This window comes from Rhodnius prolixus, unplaced genomic scaffold (assembly GCF_049639745.1).
Source record: "Rhodnius prolixus isolate KJV_2025 unplaced genomic scaffold, Rpr scaffold_8, whole genome shotgun sequence".
NCBI classification, from domain to species: domain Eukaryota; kingdom Metazoa; phylum Arthropoda; class Insecta; order Hemiptera; family Reduviidae; genus Rhodnius; species Rhodnius prolixus.
Window position 1 is genome coordinate 15,300,154 of NW_027411593.1, and position 14,978 is coordinate 15,315,131.

General features: G+C 33.3%; 1 protein-coding gene across 5 annotated transcripts in view; it reads right to left on the bottom strand.

Moving 5' to 3' along the window:
- The window catches only part of SK (small conductance calcium-activated potassium channel), a 636,287-nt gene that overhangs the window by 504,744 nt on the left and 116,565 nt on the right, over positions 1 to 14,978 (bottom strand). For 3 of the 5 annotated variants that reach the window (XM_074123007.1, XM_074123006.1, XM_074123002.1), the window contains exon 4: positions 12,451 to 12,568. The exons of the other annotated variants lie outside the window; for them this stretch is intronic. The gene's annotated coding sequence lies outside the window, so the exon portion shown is untranslated. The remainder of the gene's footprint in view (positions 1 to 12,450; positions 12,569 to 14,978) is intronic. 5 annotated transcript variants of the gene reach the window in all.

Sequence of the window (14,978 nt, forward strand, 5' to 3'; positions counted from 1 at the left end):
GTATAATATACAGATAGCCGGTTAAGTAATCTGAATGCTGTGTACTCCAAGTCAGCATTTATTTTAATTCCTAAATAAACAGAAAGAAGAATGTATTTACAAAAATATTAGAAATGATCCCCTATTTTAAACTCGTTTCCTTTAAATCTAGTATTTTTATTCATTTATAGTTATTTATTTAACAAGTGTGGAAAGTAGTACTTTTCCTTACGCGAGGCAGGGTTTGCACGCACGAGCGAGCGAAGCGAGGCGAGTGCAAGTGCAAATTGCCGAGTGTGAGGAAAATACTTTACATTCGAGTTAAATATTATATTTTTTCTGCAACCATTAGATTTATTAACTAAAAAAATTAAAAATTTCATTTTTACAGTCTACAAAAAGTAATTTATTTATTATAAACATTTATTGTTATATTACAATTATTTACATTACTTACGTATTTACATTACTTATTACATTTTCTGCTGTTTCTTTTATTGATGGAGGAGTGTTTTCTAAACAGGAATCACTAGAATCCATTTTAAATTTCTATAAGATAACACTATAACCTTTTTAACTGTTATAATTAAAAATATCTAATCATTTATTAAAGTATTATTTTTATTTCTATATTCCTTTCAATTTTTATTTTATTTTTTAATATTCGTTTTTTAATTATTTAGTTACGTTAAATAAGCTTAGTAAAGTTTTACAGAAAATATTTATGTTAATAACAAAACTTCTTATATCAAGGAAGCACAATAAAGTTTTTCCACTCACTTGTGCGGAAAGTGACACTAATGGGAATTTCCCCCCACTAGTGTGGGAAGTTGGGCATTACACAGCTGATTTTAATTGAGTAATGAGAACTTCCCTACATGGTTGCAAAAAAGTCTTTATTTATAAATATTACACACACAAATCAATGACCAAAATAAAATAGTCACCCCCATAAAGACACTAACTATGGTCATAGACCGTCCGGTGCCTAGTTTTGTGTATAACTTCTTGTTAAGGATATTAAATTCAATAACGTGAAAATATTTTAAATTAAAATATTTCGGTCTCTTTGTTCTTATTTATCTGGAATTCCAATATCTATCTTTTCATTTCAATTAAAATGTTTCAATTAAATAATTTCAGTTTATCGGTTTTACGGAAGAGAACTCTTTTCCTGTTTAATTAAAGCAAATTTCATTTAGCCAAAATATCCGGTTAATTTTTTGAATCTCATGAATTTTATTTATGTAATAGTCGACAATCTTATAATTAAATTTTTTTATCATTTATAAAATAATAATTTGTGGGCAAGTGTTTTTCAATTAAAATATTGAAATTATTAATTTTTCAATCGTTAATTTATTGAATTAATGTTTTCTAAGTCGGATATTCACAAATAGAAAGTGATAAGTGTTGATGAATTAAGTTTCGATGAAAAATTTGTTGTTTTTGGTCACAACTTTTCATTAATATTGTAAATTTTTTCCTATCTTTTACTAAAAACTTCACAACTATAACTAATGCCTGCCACTAGTTATTAAATATATGTGGGTTTGATAAATAATAAAACTCGCTAAATTTGTAGGTAATAACCTGATTTATTAACACATTAGCTTTACTATCATTAACATTTACTAGCAGCAAACGCTATTCATTACAATCACCATTTACAACAGTCACAACAGTTTACTGTTACTTACTCACTACCACAAAACTGTTCCACAACTGACCACTGGTCCGCACTGCACCGAATTGCGCTAGACTCAATCGCACTATTAAAGCACTATTCACTAACTGCCTAACTGGCTAACTCCGAAGCACTTCGCAACACTGACTCTCCTCAAGAACTGTCACTTCCAAAGTGTCTCTCCAAACTAACTTTCCAAGACTGACTCAAAACTCACTCAAAGACTTCACTAAAAACTCTAATAACTGACTTCTCCAGCTGTGTCTGCCTCCCTTTAACTGCGACTGCCCCACTCCGTCTGTCTAACGCCCACCGGCCGCTCATTGGCTGAGGAAAACACACACTGCCACCACCCCAACTAGGGCCGCCCTCCACCAACCTTCTGTCACACTCCAACTCCGCCTGTCTTGCTCCCACCTGCCGCTCATTGGCTGGAAAACACATACTGCCACCACCCCAACTAGGGCCGCCTCCTCCAATTCTCTGTCTCTCTCCAACTCGTCTGTCTCACTCTCACCTGTCAATCACTGCCTGGGGAAAACAAATACTGCCACCACCCCAACCGGAGCCTTTCTCTTAGCTGGCTTTTACACAGCGGTGGTCCGTTACAGGCTACGGTCACTAAACTCCTTAAACTAAAGCCCTTTCCTTTCCAGTTCAGGTAAAGACCGGCCCTTTTGTCTACACAGTGGTGGCCTGTTACCGACTTTGGTCGCTTAACCCCTAGAACAATCTAGGCCTTTCTTTTCTCCTCAGGCAGAGACCGGCCCTTTTGTTTACACAGTGGTGGCCTGTTACAGACTTTGGTCGCTCAACTCCTAGAACAATCTAGGCCTTTCGTTTCTGCCCAGGTCAACTTCGTTACAATATATTAATTGTATTTCTTTTGTGACTTTACATTCCTTAGAGATAGGAACATAAACAGTAAAATAGAGAAAAAGTTGGTCCATTACATGAATAATTAATGAAACTCAAGCAGATGTTTTCCTCCTAAAAACAAAAATCCTTTTCAAACATGTTGAAGAAAAATTTAAATAAATAATAGATTAGCCCATTCAGCGCATTTTCATCAAATGCAATTGGTTATTATTTCATTGCATTATATTTAAGCATATAAATTTGCACTTATGTTTAATTGGCCATCTAATGTACATAACTTAAAATATTTATGTTTGTAAATCAGAAATTGAAGTTACAGAAAAGGTGTCAGTAAAACTAACAAAATTAGATAAGTTGGATTTTGTGGTAGTTGGGTCAAAGCAAGAAGTTGAAATTGTAAAAAAAACAACGTGGTGCGAACACTGACATAACTAATTCTTAGTATAAATCTTGATGTTGTAACTTATCTGATCTATTACGAGGGTCGTTTGAAAAGTCCGTGCAAAGTCAGAGAGATAACACTACTGGCGCGTATCGAGGTTATGTTTAGTTAGTAGCATCTCTTGGAAGAACACACACCAAGTTTCAGCCAGATCGGTCTATTTCTTTGTGTTTGGCATTCGTTTGAATCGAGGAAGTCGAGTGATTTTCAAAAAATGGACGAAAAAGAATTTCGTGTGTTGATTAAACACTACTTTATGAAAGGCAAAACGCCTCAGGAGACTAAAGAGAAGCTTGATAAACATTATGGTGACTCTTTACTTTCGATTAGAACAGTTTATAAGTGGTTTCAAAATTTTCGGAGTGGCCATATGGGCACAAGTGACACTGAACGTTCTAGACGCCCTGTTGAGGTTACTACTCCAGAAATCATTGATAAAATCCTTGATATGGTGATGGATGACAGAAGAGTGAAGGTGCATGAGATTGCTAGTGCTGTGGGCATCTCGAATGAACGGGTACAAAATATTTTGCATCAACATTTGGACATGACAAAGCTATCCGCAAGATGGATGCCGCGATTGCTCACGCTTGACCAAAAACGAAATCGTGTAAGGACGGTTTGCAGCTGTTCCAGAAGAATCCGCAGGACTTTAAGCGTCGTTTCGTCACTGTGGATGAAATATGGATACATCACTACACTCCTGAGACCAAAGAACAATCTAAACAATGGGTTACCAAGAGGGAATCTGCGCCAAAAAAGGCGAAGACCGTTCCTTCGGCCGGAAAGATTATGGCGAGTGTCTTTTGGGATTCGCGAGGAATAATCCTCATCGACTATCTGGAAAAGGGTAAAACTATTACAGGTGCATATTATTCATCGTTATTGGACCGTTTGAAAACCGAGCTGCAAGAAAAACGGATAGTCCTGGGACATCAAATTAAAAGTAGTGGATCACCTTGCCAGTACAAAAAAGAAAAAAAACAAACTTTGTTTCAAAACAAAGTTATCGGAACTATTTTTTTGAGAAAACTTCCTCAAAAAAGAGTCAAAAATACATTCGAATTAATTCATCAGAATTCGAACAGTTTAGAATATTTCTATCACGAACAATTATGGGATTGCCGTGTTCAAACTGAAATAACATTTTAAATATTCAAAGATAATAATTATTTGGGTTGTTAACAATGTCTAAATTACAATTATTATTAAGAACTCAAAAACAATGAAAGCAGTACTTTACTTAACATTGCTACTAATAATAAAAAAAAATCAATGCGTAAACAATCTAAAAATGGAAATATAGCTAGTATAACCGTGAATATTGAATCTGAATTTATGCGTCACTACAAGAGAAGAAAATTTGAAATATTGGCAAATGTCCGTGAAATTCATAAATTAATAAAATTTTGCATATTGAATTTTGAAATAACAAGCTGTTTGGAAAAATAAAATATTAAAAAATGTATAATGGTAGCTGAATTTGTGTCAACTTTACTTTACAAATTAATTATGAATACATTGTATACGTAATTACTCAAAATATAATACGTTACGTGTAGTGAATAATATAAATTTTTCCCCATTTCGTTCTTATTTGGAATTTAAAATTTTTTAGTTTACTTTTTCTTTTTTTATTTTTTTAATTTTCCATGTTCTGACAGCAAACCTATTTCTTGTAAATCGTTTTACAGAAGCTCGAAAATTAAAAATAATTTACAATTAACATTTAAGTAAATAAACAGGAACTTGTATCTCTTTTTATTTATTTATTTTCTAAACAAGATTCAAAACAGTTGATATTTGGACCAACCTTTATAAAAGCAAAGAATACTAATTATACATCATTTACTGTAACTAAAACAGCGTTACCTATGTGTACAAAGTATTAGTTCACATTGGACCAGCGCTGGTAAAGTATAATAAATTTTGAATCCATTTTATGGTGTGACAAAACCATAGGAAAAATTAACATGCCATTTCTTCAGTTGTTCAGTTCAATTGCTCAGAATTAGGGAGCCCACAAACAAATTTTAGCTAACAAATTAGTGGCACGATAGATATTTAAGGTCACAATGCTGTTGGCTTTGTGATTATCTAAAAAATTGACTGGTTGGACCTTACTGCTTATTAAGAGAATAATTTTGATCTCACATACTTTACGTTTAAAAGAATAATAATTAACAGAACTAGAATTTAAATAATTAACACTTCAGACATACCAACAGATCCTAACACTACACTTCTCACATACGCAGATGACACCGCCTTACTGTTCACTAATCATGATCCTGTACTTGCTCACAGAAATCTGCAGTCACATCTCTCCTCCTTAGAACAGTGGTTCAAGAGATGGGCTATTAAACTTAATGAAACCAAGTCTCAAAATATTACCTTCACTCTTCGTCGTATTACTCTTCCTCCAGTCTTATATAACCTAACACCTCTACTAGTAGTGAACGTGCCCGCTACCTTCGGCTTTACTTAGACCGAAGACTTTCTTGGAACCCCCACACTAGACTTAAAAGAACAGAACTAAACAGACGCTATCGACTACTTAAAAGACTCTCTCTGGACAACAAAAGACTGATTTATACATCTATTTTAAGACCCTTCTGGACGTATGGAATAGAGCTGTGGGATTCAACCAAACGCTCCAATCTCCAAAGGATTCAATCGCTACAATCTAAAATACTTCGAACTATCGTAAACGCTCCATTTTATGTCTCCAACCTGGACTATACACACTGACCTTAACATTCCTTTTGTCACACAAGTTGCTAAAACAAGATACAGAAAACTCCACTTCAACCTGAAATCTCATATAAATCCTCTAGCTAAAAATCTTTCTTCTAGAACTCTTTCTGACAACCCGACAAGACGCCTTAAGAGACAGTGGCCTCGTGATCTCCTCTCAAGTGAAGAGAGCGACTAATAGCCTATTTTGGAGTGTTACCGCTGGGTAACTTCTCCACTCGTATTCTTCTGTTATTTATTGTTACTGTTATCACTGTTACTTATAGCGCTAACGCGCTGATTGTAGCGAAAATAAACGCAAAAAAAAAATAATACTAATCAAGTGATAATACGATGATGAGGACGAAGTATCAATTACAAAGATACTAACGTAAAGGCAAGGTAATTAGAACACTGACACTTGGAGCATGAGACTAGCCACATTAATTAACAGCTAATCTTTTACAACAGATTTGTTATGCTGCATTTTCATGTTAAATAAAATGAAACAAAAACAAAATTAATTAATTTGTGAAATACTACCGAAATAAACTGAGGATTCCTTGTCCATTATACATATATAGAAATAACCAATGTTTTAATAAACTATGTAGGGTACCCTAATCATAGATAAATGCTAAGTATTCTCTAACTAGAAACAACGAGAATTCATTAATAATGGGGTAATTAGTGAGAAAATTAATTTAAACCACACGGAGGAGATTAAAAAGGTTTTGCCAGGAAGGCATGATCAGGGTTACAAATCCTAATACAATTAATAATTTTTAAAGTTCGAGTCTTCTGAATATCCCTAGAGATTTTTTTCCCCCTAAATTAGGTGTAAAAATTTGTGGATAAATTAAAACAAAATCATTTGTTGGATGAATGCATGAAATAGCGCCTGGAGTATCATTTAATTCCATCAATTTAATATGCTGTGGTACCGCTTGAATTCAATTATTTAAAGCTATTACAGTTCAATATTCCGAACTGATTCCGCCAACTCTGAATGTGATTTTATTAATATTCTGCGCTCATTTCTCATCGAGAGAATACCTTAATTTAATATTGGCCTCTCTATCTCTCTCTGAAAGGGAGCTAAAAAAAGAGATGAAAGCATTTTATTTGAATCTCTTACAATAATTTATTAGTTTTAGGAACAACAAGTTCAGTTGATTTGTCGGTCTGTTATTTAAATTTGGAAATTTTCTACGCAATCATTTTTTGAGGATTTAGAGGTAACTATCTGAAGAATTTAATCTCCAAGTTTGTTTGGTTATAATTAAATTCCCGTAGACAAAAAAGAAATGGGTCAGCCTACTTTGTAAAGTTTAATTTTTGCCCATTTCCACCGAGAAGACTGAAAGAAAGAACATAATGGCTCACTAATTAATTATTAGAGAATTAAAAGTGCTCCTACCTCCCAATAAAGGAAACACGAAGAAGAATATTCCTGAATAAATAAAAACCCAATCGTGAAATTTATTAGTTGCGAGATGGAATGAAGATAATTCTTAGAATCCAGAAAGGAGGGAAATCTTTTGTCAAAGTTTAAACAACAAATCAATGAAAACCATCCGTCACAGCCAAATTGATAATCTAAAGGTCAGATGGTTTCCTTTCTCTTACTCAATGTAAATAACAGTTACTTTCTCTTATTGTGTAAGTTATTGCGATTGCGTTGCTTTCGACTTTAAGTACCTTTGAATAGAAGGTAGAAGTGCAAATACACGAAGAAAAAGTGGAAATTCTAGTCTAATTGTTGCGATAAAACGTTAATTTCCGTCACTCTAGTCCCAAAACCAGAACAGTGGTGGATAGTATAAAGAGGATCACGTTAAATTGAAGGTAGAAGTGCAAATATACGAAGAAAAAGTGGAAATTCTAGTCTAATTGTTGCGATAAAACGTTAATTTCCGTCACTCTAGTCCCAAAACCAGAACAGTGGTGGATAGTATAAAGAGGATCACGTTAAATTGAAGGTAGAAGTGCAAATATACGAAGAAAAAGTGGAAATTCTAGTCTAATTGTTGCGATAAAACGTTAATTTCCGTCACTCTAGTCCCAAAACCTGAACAGTGGTGGATAGTATAAAGAGGATCACGTTAAATTGAAGATAGAAGGGCAAATACCCGAAGAAAAAGTGGAAATTCTATTCTAATTGTTGCGATAAAACGTTAATTTCCGTCACTGTAGTCCCAAAACCAGAACAGTGGTGGATAGTATAAAGAGGATCACGTTAAATTGAAGGTAGAAGTGCAAATACATGAAGAAAAAGTGGAAATTCTAGTTTAATTATTGCGATAAAACGTTAATTTCCGTCACTCTAGTCCCAAAACCAGAACAGTGGTGGATAGTACAAAGAGGGTCATGTTAAATTGAAGATAGAAGTGCAAATATACGAAGAAAAAGTGGAAATTCTAGTCTAATTGTTGCGATAAAACGTTAATTTCCATCACTGTAGTCCCAAAACCAGAACATTGGTGGATAGTATAAAGAGGATCACGTTAAATTGAAGGTAGAAGTGCAAATACATGAAGAAAAAGTGGAAATTCTAGTTTAATTATTGCGATAAAACGTTAATTTCCGTCACTCTAGTCCCAAAACCAGAACAGTGGTGGATAGTACAAAGAGGGTCACGTTAAATTGAAGATAGAAGTGCAAATATACGAAGAAAAAGTGGAAATTCTAGTCTAATTGTTGCGATAAAACGTTAATTTCCGTCACTGTAGTCCCAAAACCAGAACAGTGGTGGATAGTATAAAGAGGATCACGTTAAATTGAAGGTAGAAGTGCAAATACATGAAGAAAAAGTGGAAATTCTAGTTTAATTATTGCGATAAAACGTTAATTTCCGTCACTCTGGTCCCAAAACCAGAACAGTGGTGGATAGTACAAAGAGGGTCACGTTAAATTGAAGATAGAAGTGCAAATATACGAAGAAAAAGTGGAAATTCTAGTTTAATTGTTGCGATAAAACGTTAATTTCCGTCACTCTAGTCCCAAAACCTGAACAGTGGTGGATAGTATAAAGAGGATCACGTTAAATTGAAGATAGAAGGGCAAATACCCGAAGAAAAAGTGGAAATTCTATTCTAATTGTTGCGATAAAACGTTAATTTCCGTCACTGTAGTCCCAAAACCAGAACAGTGGTGGATAGTATAAAGAGGATCACGTTAAATTGAAGGTAGAAGTGCAAATACATGAAGAAAAAGTGGAAATTCTAGTTTAATTATTGCGATAAAACGTTAATTTCCGTCACTCTAGTCCCAAAACCAGAACAGTGGTGGATAGTACAAAGAGGGTCATGTTAAATTGAAGATAGAAGTGCAAATATACGAAGAAAAAGTGGAAATTCTAGTCTAATTGTTGCGATAAAACGTTAATTTCCATCACTGTAGTCCCAAAACCAGAACATTGGTGGATAGTATAAAGAGGATCACGTTAAATTGAAGGTAGAAGTGCAAATACATGAAGAAAAAGTGGAAATTCTAGTTTAATTATTGCGATAAAACGTTAATTTCCGTCACTCTAGTCCCAAAACCAGAACAGTGGTGGATAGTACAAAGAGGGTCACGTTAAATTGAAGATAGAAGTGCAAATATACGAAGAAAAAGTGGAAATTCTAGTCTAATTGTTGCGATAAAACGTTAATTTCCGTCACTGTAGTCCCAAAACCAGAACAGTGGTGGATAGTATAAAGAGGATCACGTTAAATTGAAGGTAGAAGTGCAAATACATGAAGAAAAAGTGGAAATTCTAGTTTAATTATTGCGATAAAACGTTAATTTCCGTCACTCTGGTCCCAAAACCAGAACAGTGGTGGATAGTACAAAGAGGGTCACGTTAAATTGAAGATAGAAGTGCAAATATACGAAGAAAAAGTGGAAATTCTAGTCTAATTGTTGCGATAAAACGTTAATTTCCATCACTGTAGTCCCAAAACCAGAACAGTGGTGGATAGCACAAAGAGGGTCACCTGAAGTTACAATAGCCACACCTTATCCAGGCCAGTCTTAGAATTGATGTCAATTTCTTAAAACAACTGGATATTTCTCTTAATACTGTTGTAAAAGGCAGGGAATTTCTTCGCTCAAATGTGAGCTAAATTTAAATTTTCCTCTCTACTGATTCAAACAGAGAGAATTTAGATTTTCTATTTTTGGTTTTAAAAAAAGTGTGAAATGATAGAAATCACAATTAAGCACAAACATTCGCAAAATAATGACAGATGTAAATAGTACAGAAGGACAGATTTAAATAATTATTAACAAAGTACAGAGGTAAAGGTGTAAAAGGAAATAATTTCTTGTAAAAGGAAGTTAAAAAATGAAGGGGCAGAAAACTAAAGAAACAGCGCGTGTTTTTTAACCCAGTTTGGGAAAAGAAAAAAGTTTAATTTCTTACGTTGTATATTTTGTTTTTATTTGTTTTGTTATTTCTTCTTTTAGAATTAATTGATGGTTGGGACAAACAGAAAGATAACATCAGAAGAATTTATAAGTTTTCTATGAGTGTTTTTGGTCGTAGTTGTGTCTTTACATGACCCGGTTATCGATCAAACCACTCTGTTAACAATTCAACGATATAAACACACCGACATCATAAAATGCACTTATGTACATTCGCTTTTCTTAAAATACGTAAATAAATAATGGTTTGACGAGAATTCTGACGTAAGCCACTCAGATCACATTCGCTTGATGCACTTTTGACAACTGACAAAATTTTTTTCCAATCTTGCTTTTTTCCTTAACATTTGGATTTCATTCTTTAGAGGAATGATGCTGCATTAAACATTAGATTTTAATTTTCTACATCTACCGAACATGGCTAGTTGTGATCTACCTCACGTGCAGATTAACTACCAAATTCCGCTGTTTTAACAAGGATTTTGATGCTCAATTTAATATCTGATTCCCATACAACAATTTTTCTACTTTTGGTTTTATTTGTTCTTTCACATGTTTTAAGTAAAAGTAAATGTTCTTTTTTCTGCAACCATGTAGGGAAGTTCTCATTACTCAATTAAAATCAGCTGTGTAATGCCCAACTTCCCACACTAGTGGGGGGAAATTCCCATTAGTGTCACTTTCCGCACAAGTGAGTGGAAAAACTTTATTGTGCTCCCTTGATATAAGAAGTTTTGTTATTAACATAAATATTTTCTGTAAAACTTTAATAAGCTTATTTAACGTAACTAAATAATTAAAAAACGAATATTAAAAAATAAAATAAAAATTGAAAGGAATATAGAAATAAAAATAATACTTTAATAAATAATTAGATATTTTTAATTATAACAGTTAAAAAGGTTATAGTGTTACCTTATAGAAATTTAAAATGGATTCTTGTGATTCCTGTTTAGAAAACACTCCATCAATAAAAGAAACAGCAGAAAATGTAATAAGTAATGTAAATACGTAGTAATGTAAATAATTGTAATATAACAATAAATGTTTATAATAAATAAATTACTTTTTGTAGGCTGTAAAAATGAAATTCTTAATTTTTTTAGTTAATAAATCTAATGGTTGCAGAAAAAATATAATATTTAACTCGAGTGTAAAGTATTTTCCTCACACTCGGCAATTTGCACTTGCACTCGCCTCGCTTCGCTCGCTCGTGCGTGCAAACCCTGCCTCGCGTGAGGAAAAGTACTACTTCCCACACTTGTTAAATAAATAACTATTCTTGTCAGTTAGCATTCCATTTTCATAGAAATATTGTAAAATTTCTGATACCTACTCAGTAAAATTGCATTTCTCGTCAATTTTCTTGTTTTTTTTTTTTTTTTTTTTTTGGTTAGGAGAAATTTCTTGAAGTTCATGAAATGATTTAAATGTCAGAGAAAGATATTAAAATTTGACGATGATTAAATTGCTCCTACTTCGTCAATATTCAAGTAAAATGACGATACTGTGCAAAACGATAGATGATATTGTTTCGATTGACTTTGCAAGCGATAAATGTGTTATCCAGTCGTATAAACTGCTAAAGTTTGACAGCTGATCTCAAACAAATGTACACTGTATTTGAAAAAATAGTAGTTTCTTTCTGAGCTATTTTTTTATTCTCATGAGGCATTTGAAAAGTTTAAATGTAGATTTTTGAAGGCAATTTTTACAAGAGAAATGATTACTTTTCAAGAATTTTTATGTTGTCAGTTCGAAGGTAGAGTGTTGTGCATTCATTACTGTCAATCACTTTGCGATATACGCACCGTTACATGAGACAAGATAGTTGTTTATAATAAGGTTGAACTTCATATAACCTTACCCTGTTATGTTAATAAAATTCTTAAGAATTTGGAGTATAGCAGGATAACTTTAAAGGTCATTAACTTGAGAAATTCATACAAAAAACTTTTCCTATTATGGATTTATCTAAATAAGAATTTGGTAAGTAAGAAAAACTGGTAAACATTACAGGGAAACCTAACATTCCCTATAACCGAAACCTCTTAAAACGAACTTTCAGTCTAAGTGTAAGGCCCGTTATGGGTTGTACTTTACATCGTTCGAAAACTTTCCCTATATTACAGAAAGTTGCAGCAAGTACTGGTCTAAATGTTTAGGGAGAAATTGCAGCCATGGTACACCACTTGAATTTTTTTTTTTTTTTTTAATAGGAATTTTAGTTGAACATTTTATAATTTTACGAGTCACAACCCTCAAGGAAGCGTTCTAGGCCCTTTTCTTTTTCTAATATACACTGCTGACTTACCTCTATCTCAAAATACAATAGTTCCAACATTCGCTGACGATACTGCCATACTTTCTTCCCACTCCGATCCGATACAAGCCAGTCAGAACAGTCAAATCCATTTAAATCTTCTCGAAACCTGGTTCCGAAAATGGAAAATAAAAATTAATGAACAAAAATCAGGGCACATTACTTTTACATTACGAAAATCTGCAAGTCCACCAGTTCTACTGAACGGTGTAACGATTCCTCCAGCTGACGTAGTACGATACTTAGGACTGTACATTGACAAGAGACTCACCTGGAACCCACATACTCGACTGAAACGACAAGACGTGAACAGACGCTACAAGCTACTTACTAGACTACTTGACCGCAGATCCAAACTCGACTTGAACCACAAACTGACAATTTACAAAACACTGTTAAGACCCATATGGACATACGGAGCTGAAGTGTGGGGCTCAACCAAACCTTCTAACTCCAAACGCCTGCAGACACTACAGTCAAAAATCCTACGGAAAATCCTGAATGCTCCTTACTACATTTCTGACCTTACCATTCACACTGACCTTCACATCCCTTTCGTCACTGACCTAATAAAGACTCGCTACCGTAAATTTCACAGCCTCCTAGCTCTCCATCCTAATCCTCTTGTCCAACAACTCTCCTCTCTAAACCTTCCAGACAATCCTCCTCGTCGACTGAAGCGAAAATGGCCTAGAGATCTGTTGTGATTAAATCATTGTGAAGGAGTTTCGCCAGTGGGTGATTGCTCCAACCATGACTTTTCAAGAGAACTGAACCAATAAGATCAGATTTACTTGGTGCAACAATTGTTGCAGTTGTAAATATAAAAATAAAGTGAAAAAAACAAAAAAAAAAAACGAGTCACAGTGTAAACCAGTGAGGAGGAAATAAGGAAAGCTTTAGAGGAAAGCTATCCTCCTCCTTAAGAACTTTTCTTAAATAAATTTTCTTGAGATAATTAGACAAAGTAACAGACTTAGAGTTTGAAGGAAATTGTAGAAGCTATTTTTTAGGAAAAGCAAATGGATAAATATATATTCAATAAAGTAGGTCTAATTTTGTCGAAAATTTATTTGTGGAGTACGCTGGTAACATCTACACGAAACTGGTAACATTTAAATTGAAACTTTTGAAATTTTTGGCAATTTATCGCAATCAGGGGGCCCCACAAATTGTTGGATCAATCTTATAAAAGTAAAATTAAAAGTCGTCAAAGTAAAAATCACTTTCGATTGGCTTATTTTGGAGGAAATCTAATCAGACTTTAATAGACTGAACTTCTGGTCTCAATCGGTAGCATGGGATACATAGATTGTGACAGGATTTCTATTTAGTAGTCCAAAGCCCCCCAAAACTAAAACCAATACGTGCCATGTTTAATTTAAATTTAATGCAAACTCTTCACAATCCAAGATTACGAATTTTTAATCATTTTTCACTGAAGTATAGGTTTACAGTTGAACGTTTCAAAATAGAACAGAATGTGTAATGTTAAAAAAGAAATAGAGGATTGACTCGAGACTATTTTCAAAGTTAATAAAAGCGAATAATTTTCTGCAAGTGAAACTTTATTTTTTATGAACAGTTTATCAGATTAGCAACTTGATCACGATCAAATTTTCTACTTGTTTTATTTTTAATTAAGTGCGTGGTAAAAAAAAGAGGAATGATAAAGAACCTTAACTTCGTAATAAAAACTAGCATTGCCATTAAATTGAGCTTGAATTCTTCTACTGGAACTGATAAAAGATGTAAAACTGCTATTAAATTCACAGCTACTTTTTTTTTCAAATAAAAGATTGGTATATCCTTACTTAAAAAACAAAATACACAAATTTGTAGATAAATAAAATACTCCTGAGTCTATCGTCTCAAAGTCCGTTTCTGAAGTTTTCAGTGACCAGAGGCAGCTAGCTAAAACAGTACTAGTCAATCTTCTAGTCAGGTCAGTGGTATCCAACTTAACAGTCTTGCTCAAGTGTTGTGAAAGAAGATTTCGGAGAATTACAAAACCAAACTTTTACTAGAATGCAATTTAGAACCATCTAATGAAGTTACAACTGTATGTAGCCAAGATACGTTATTAGTATCCTAAATTAATAAAGAACATTAAATTGCTGGAAATGAGATTGGGTCCGTATTGTTATTCTTTTAATTTAAGGGGTGCCAATTTAATTTAATTTAATATAAGGGCCTGAAAAATCTGTACTAACTTTAAATGGTTATTGGAGCTTAAGGCTATAAACTTCAGCGAAGTTCTGAACGGTTAAAGAACATAAAACTAAGATGTATTTAAGATATTGTCAGCATTGGCCTTAGGTTTTATTTAATAAATCAACGGAAGAAATTTATAGTATGTTTAAAATCACTATTCCAAGACATCGATTTGTAGTTGGACAACATGAAAAATTAGCAATACTCTACTACAATTTTTTGTCCCAAATTTCATTGCCGACTTTTTAAAATGACACAACTTTTAAGTAATAATAGTTACCAATATTATCATCAAAAATCATTGA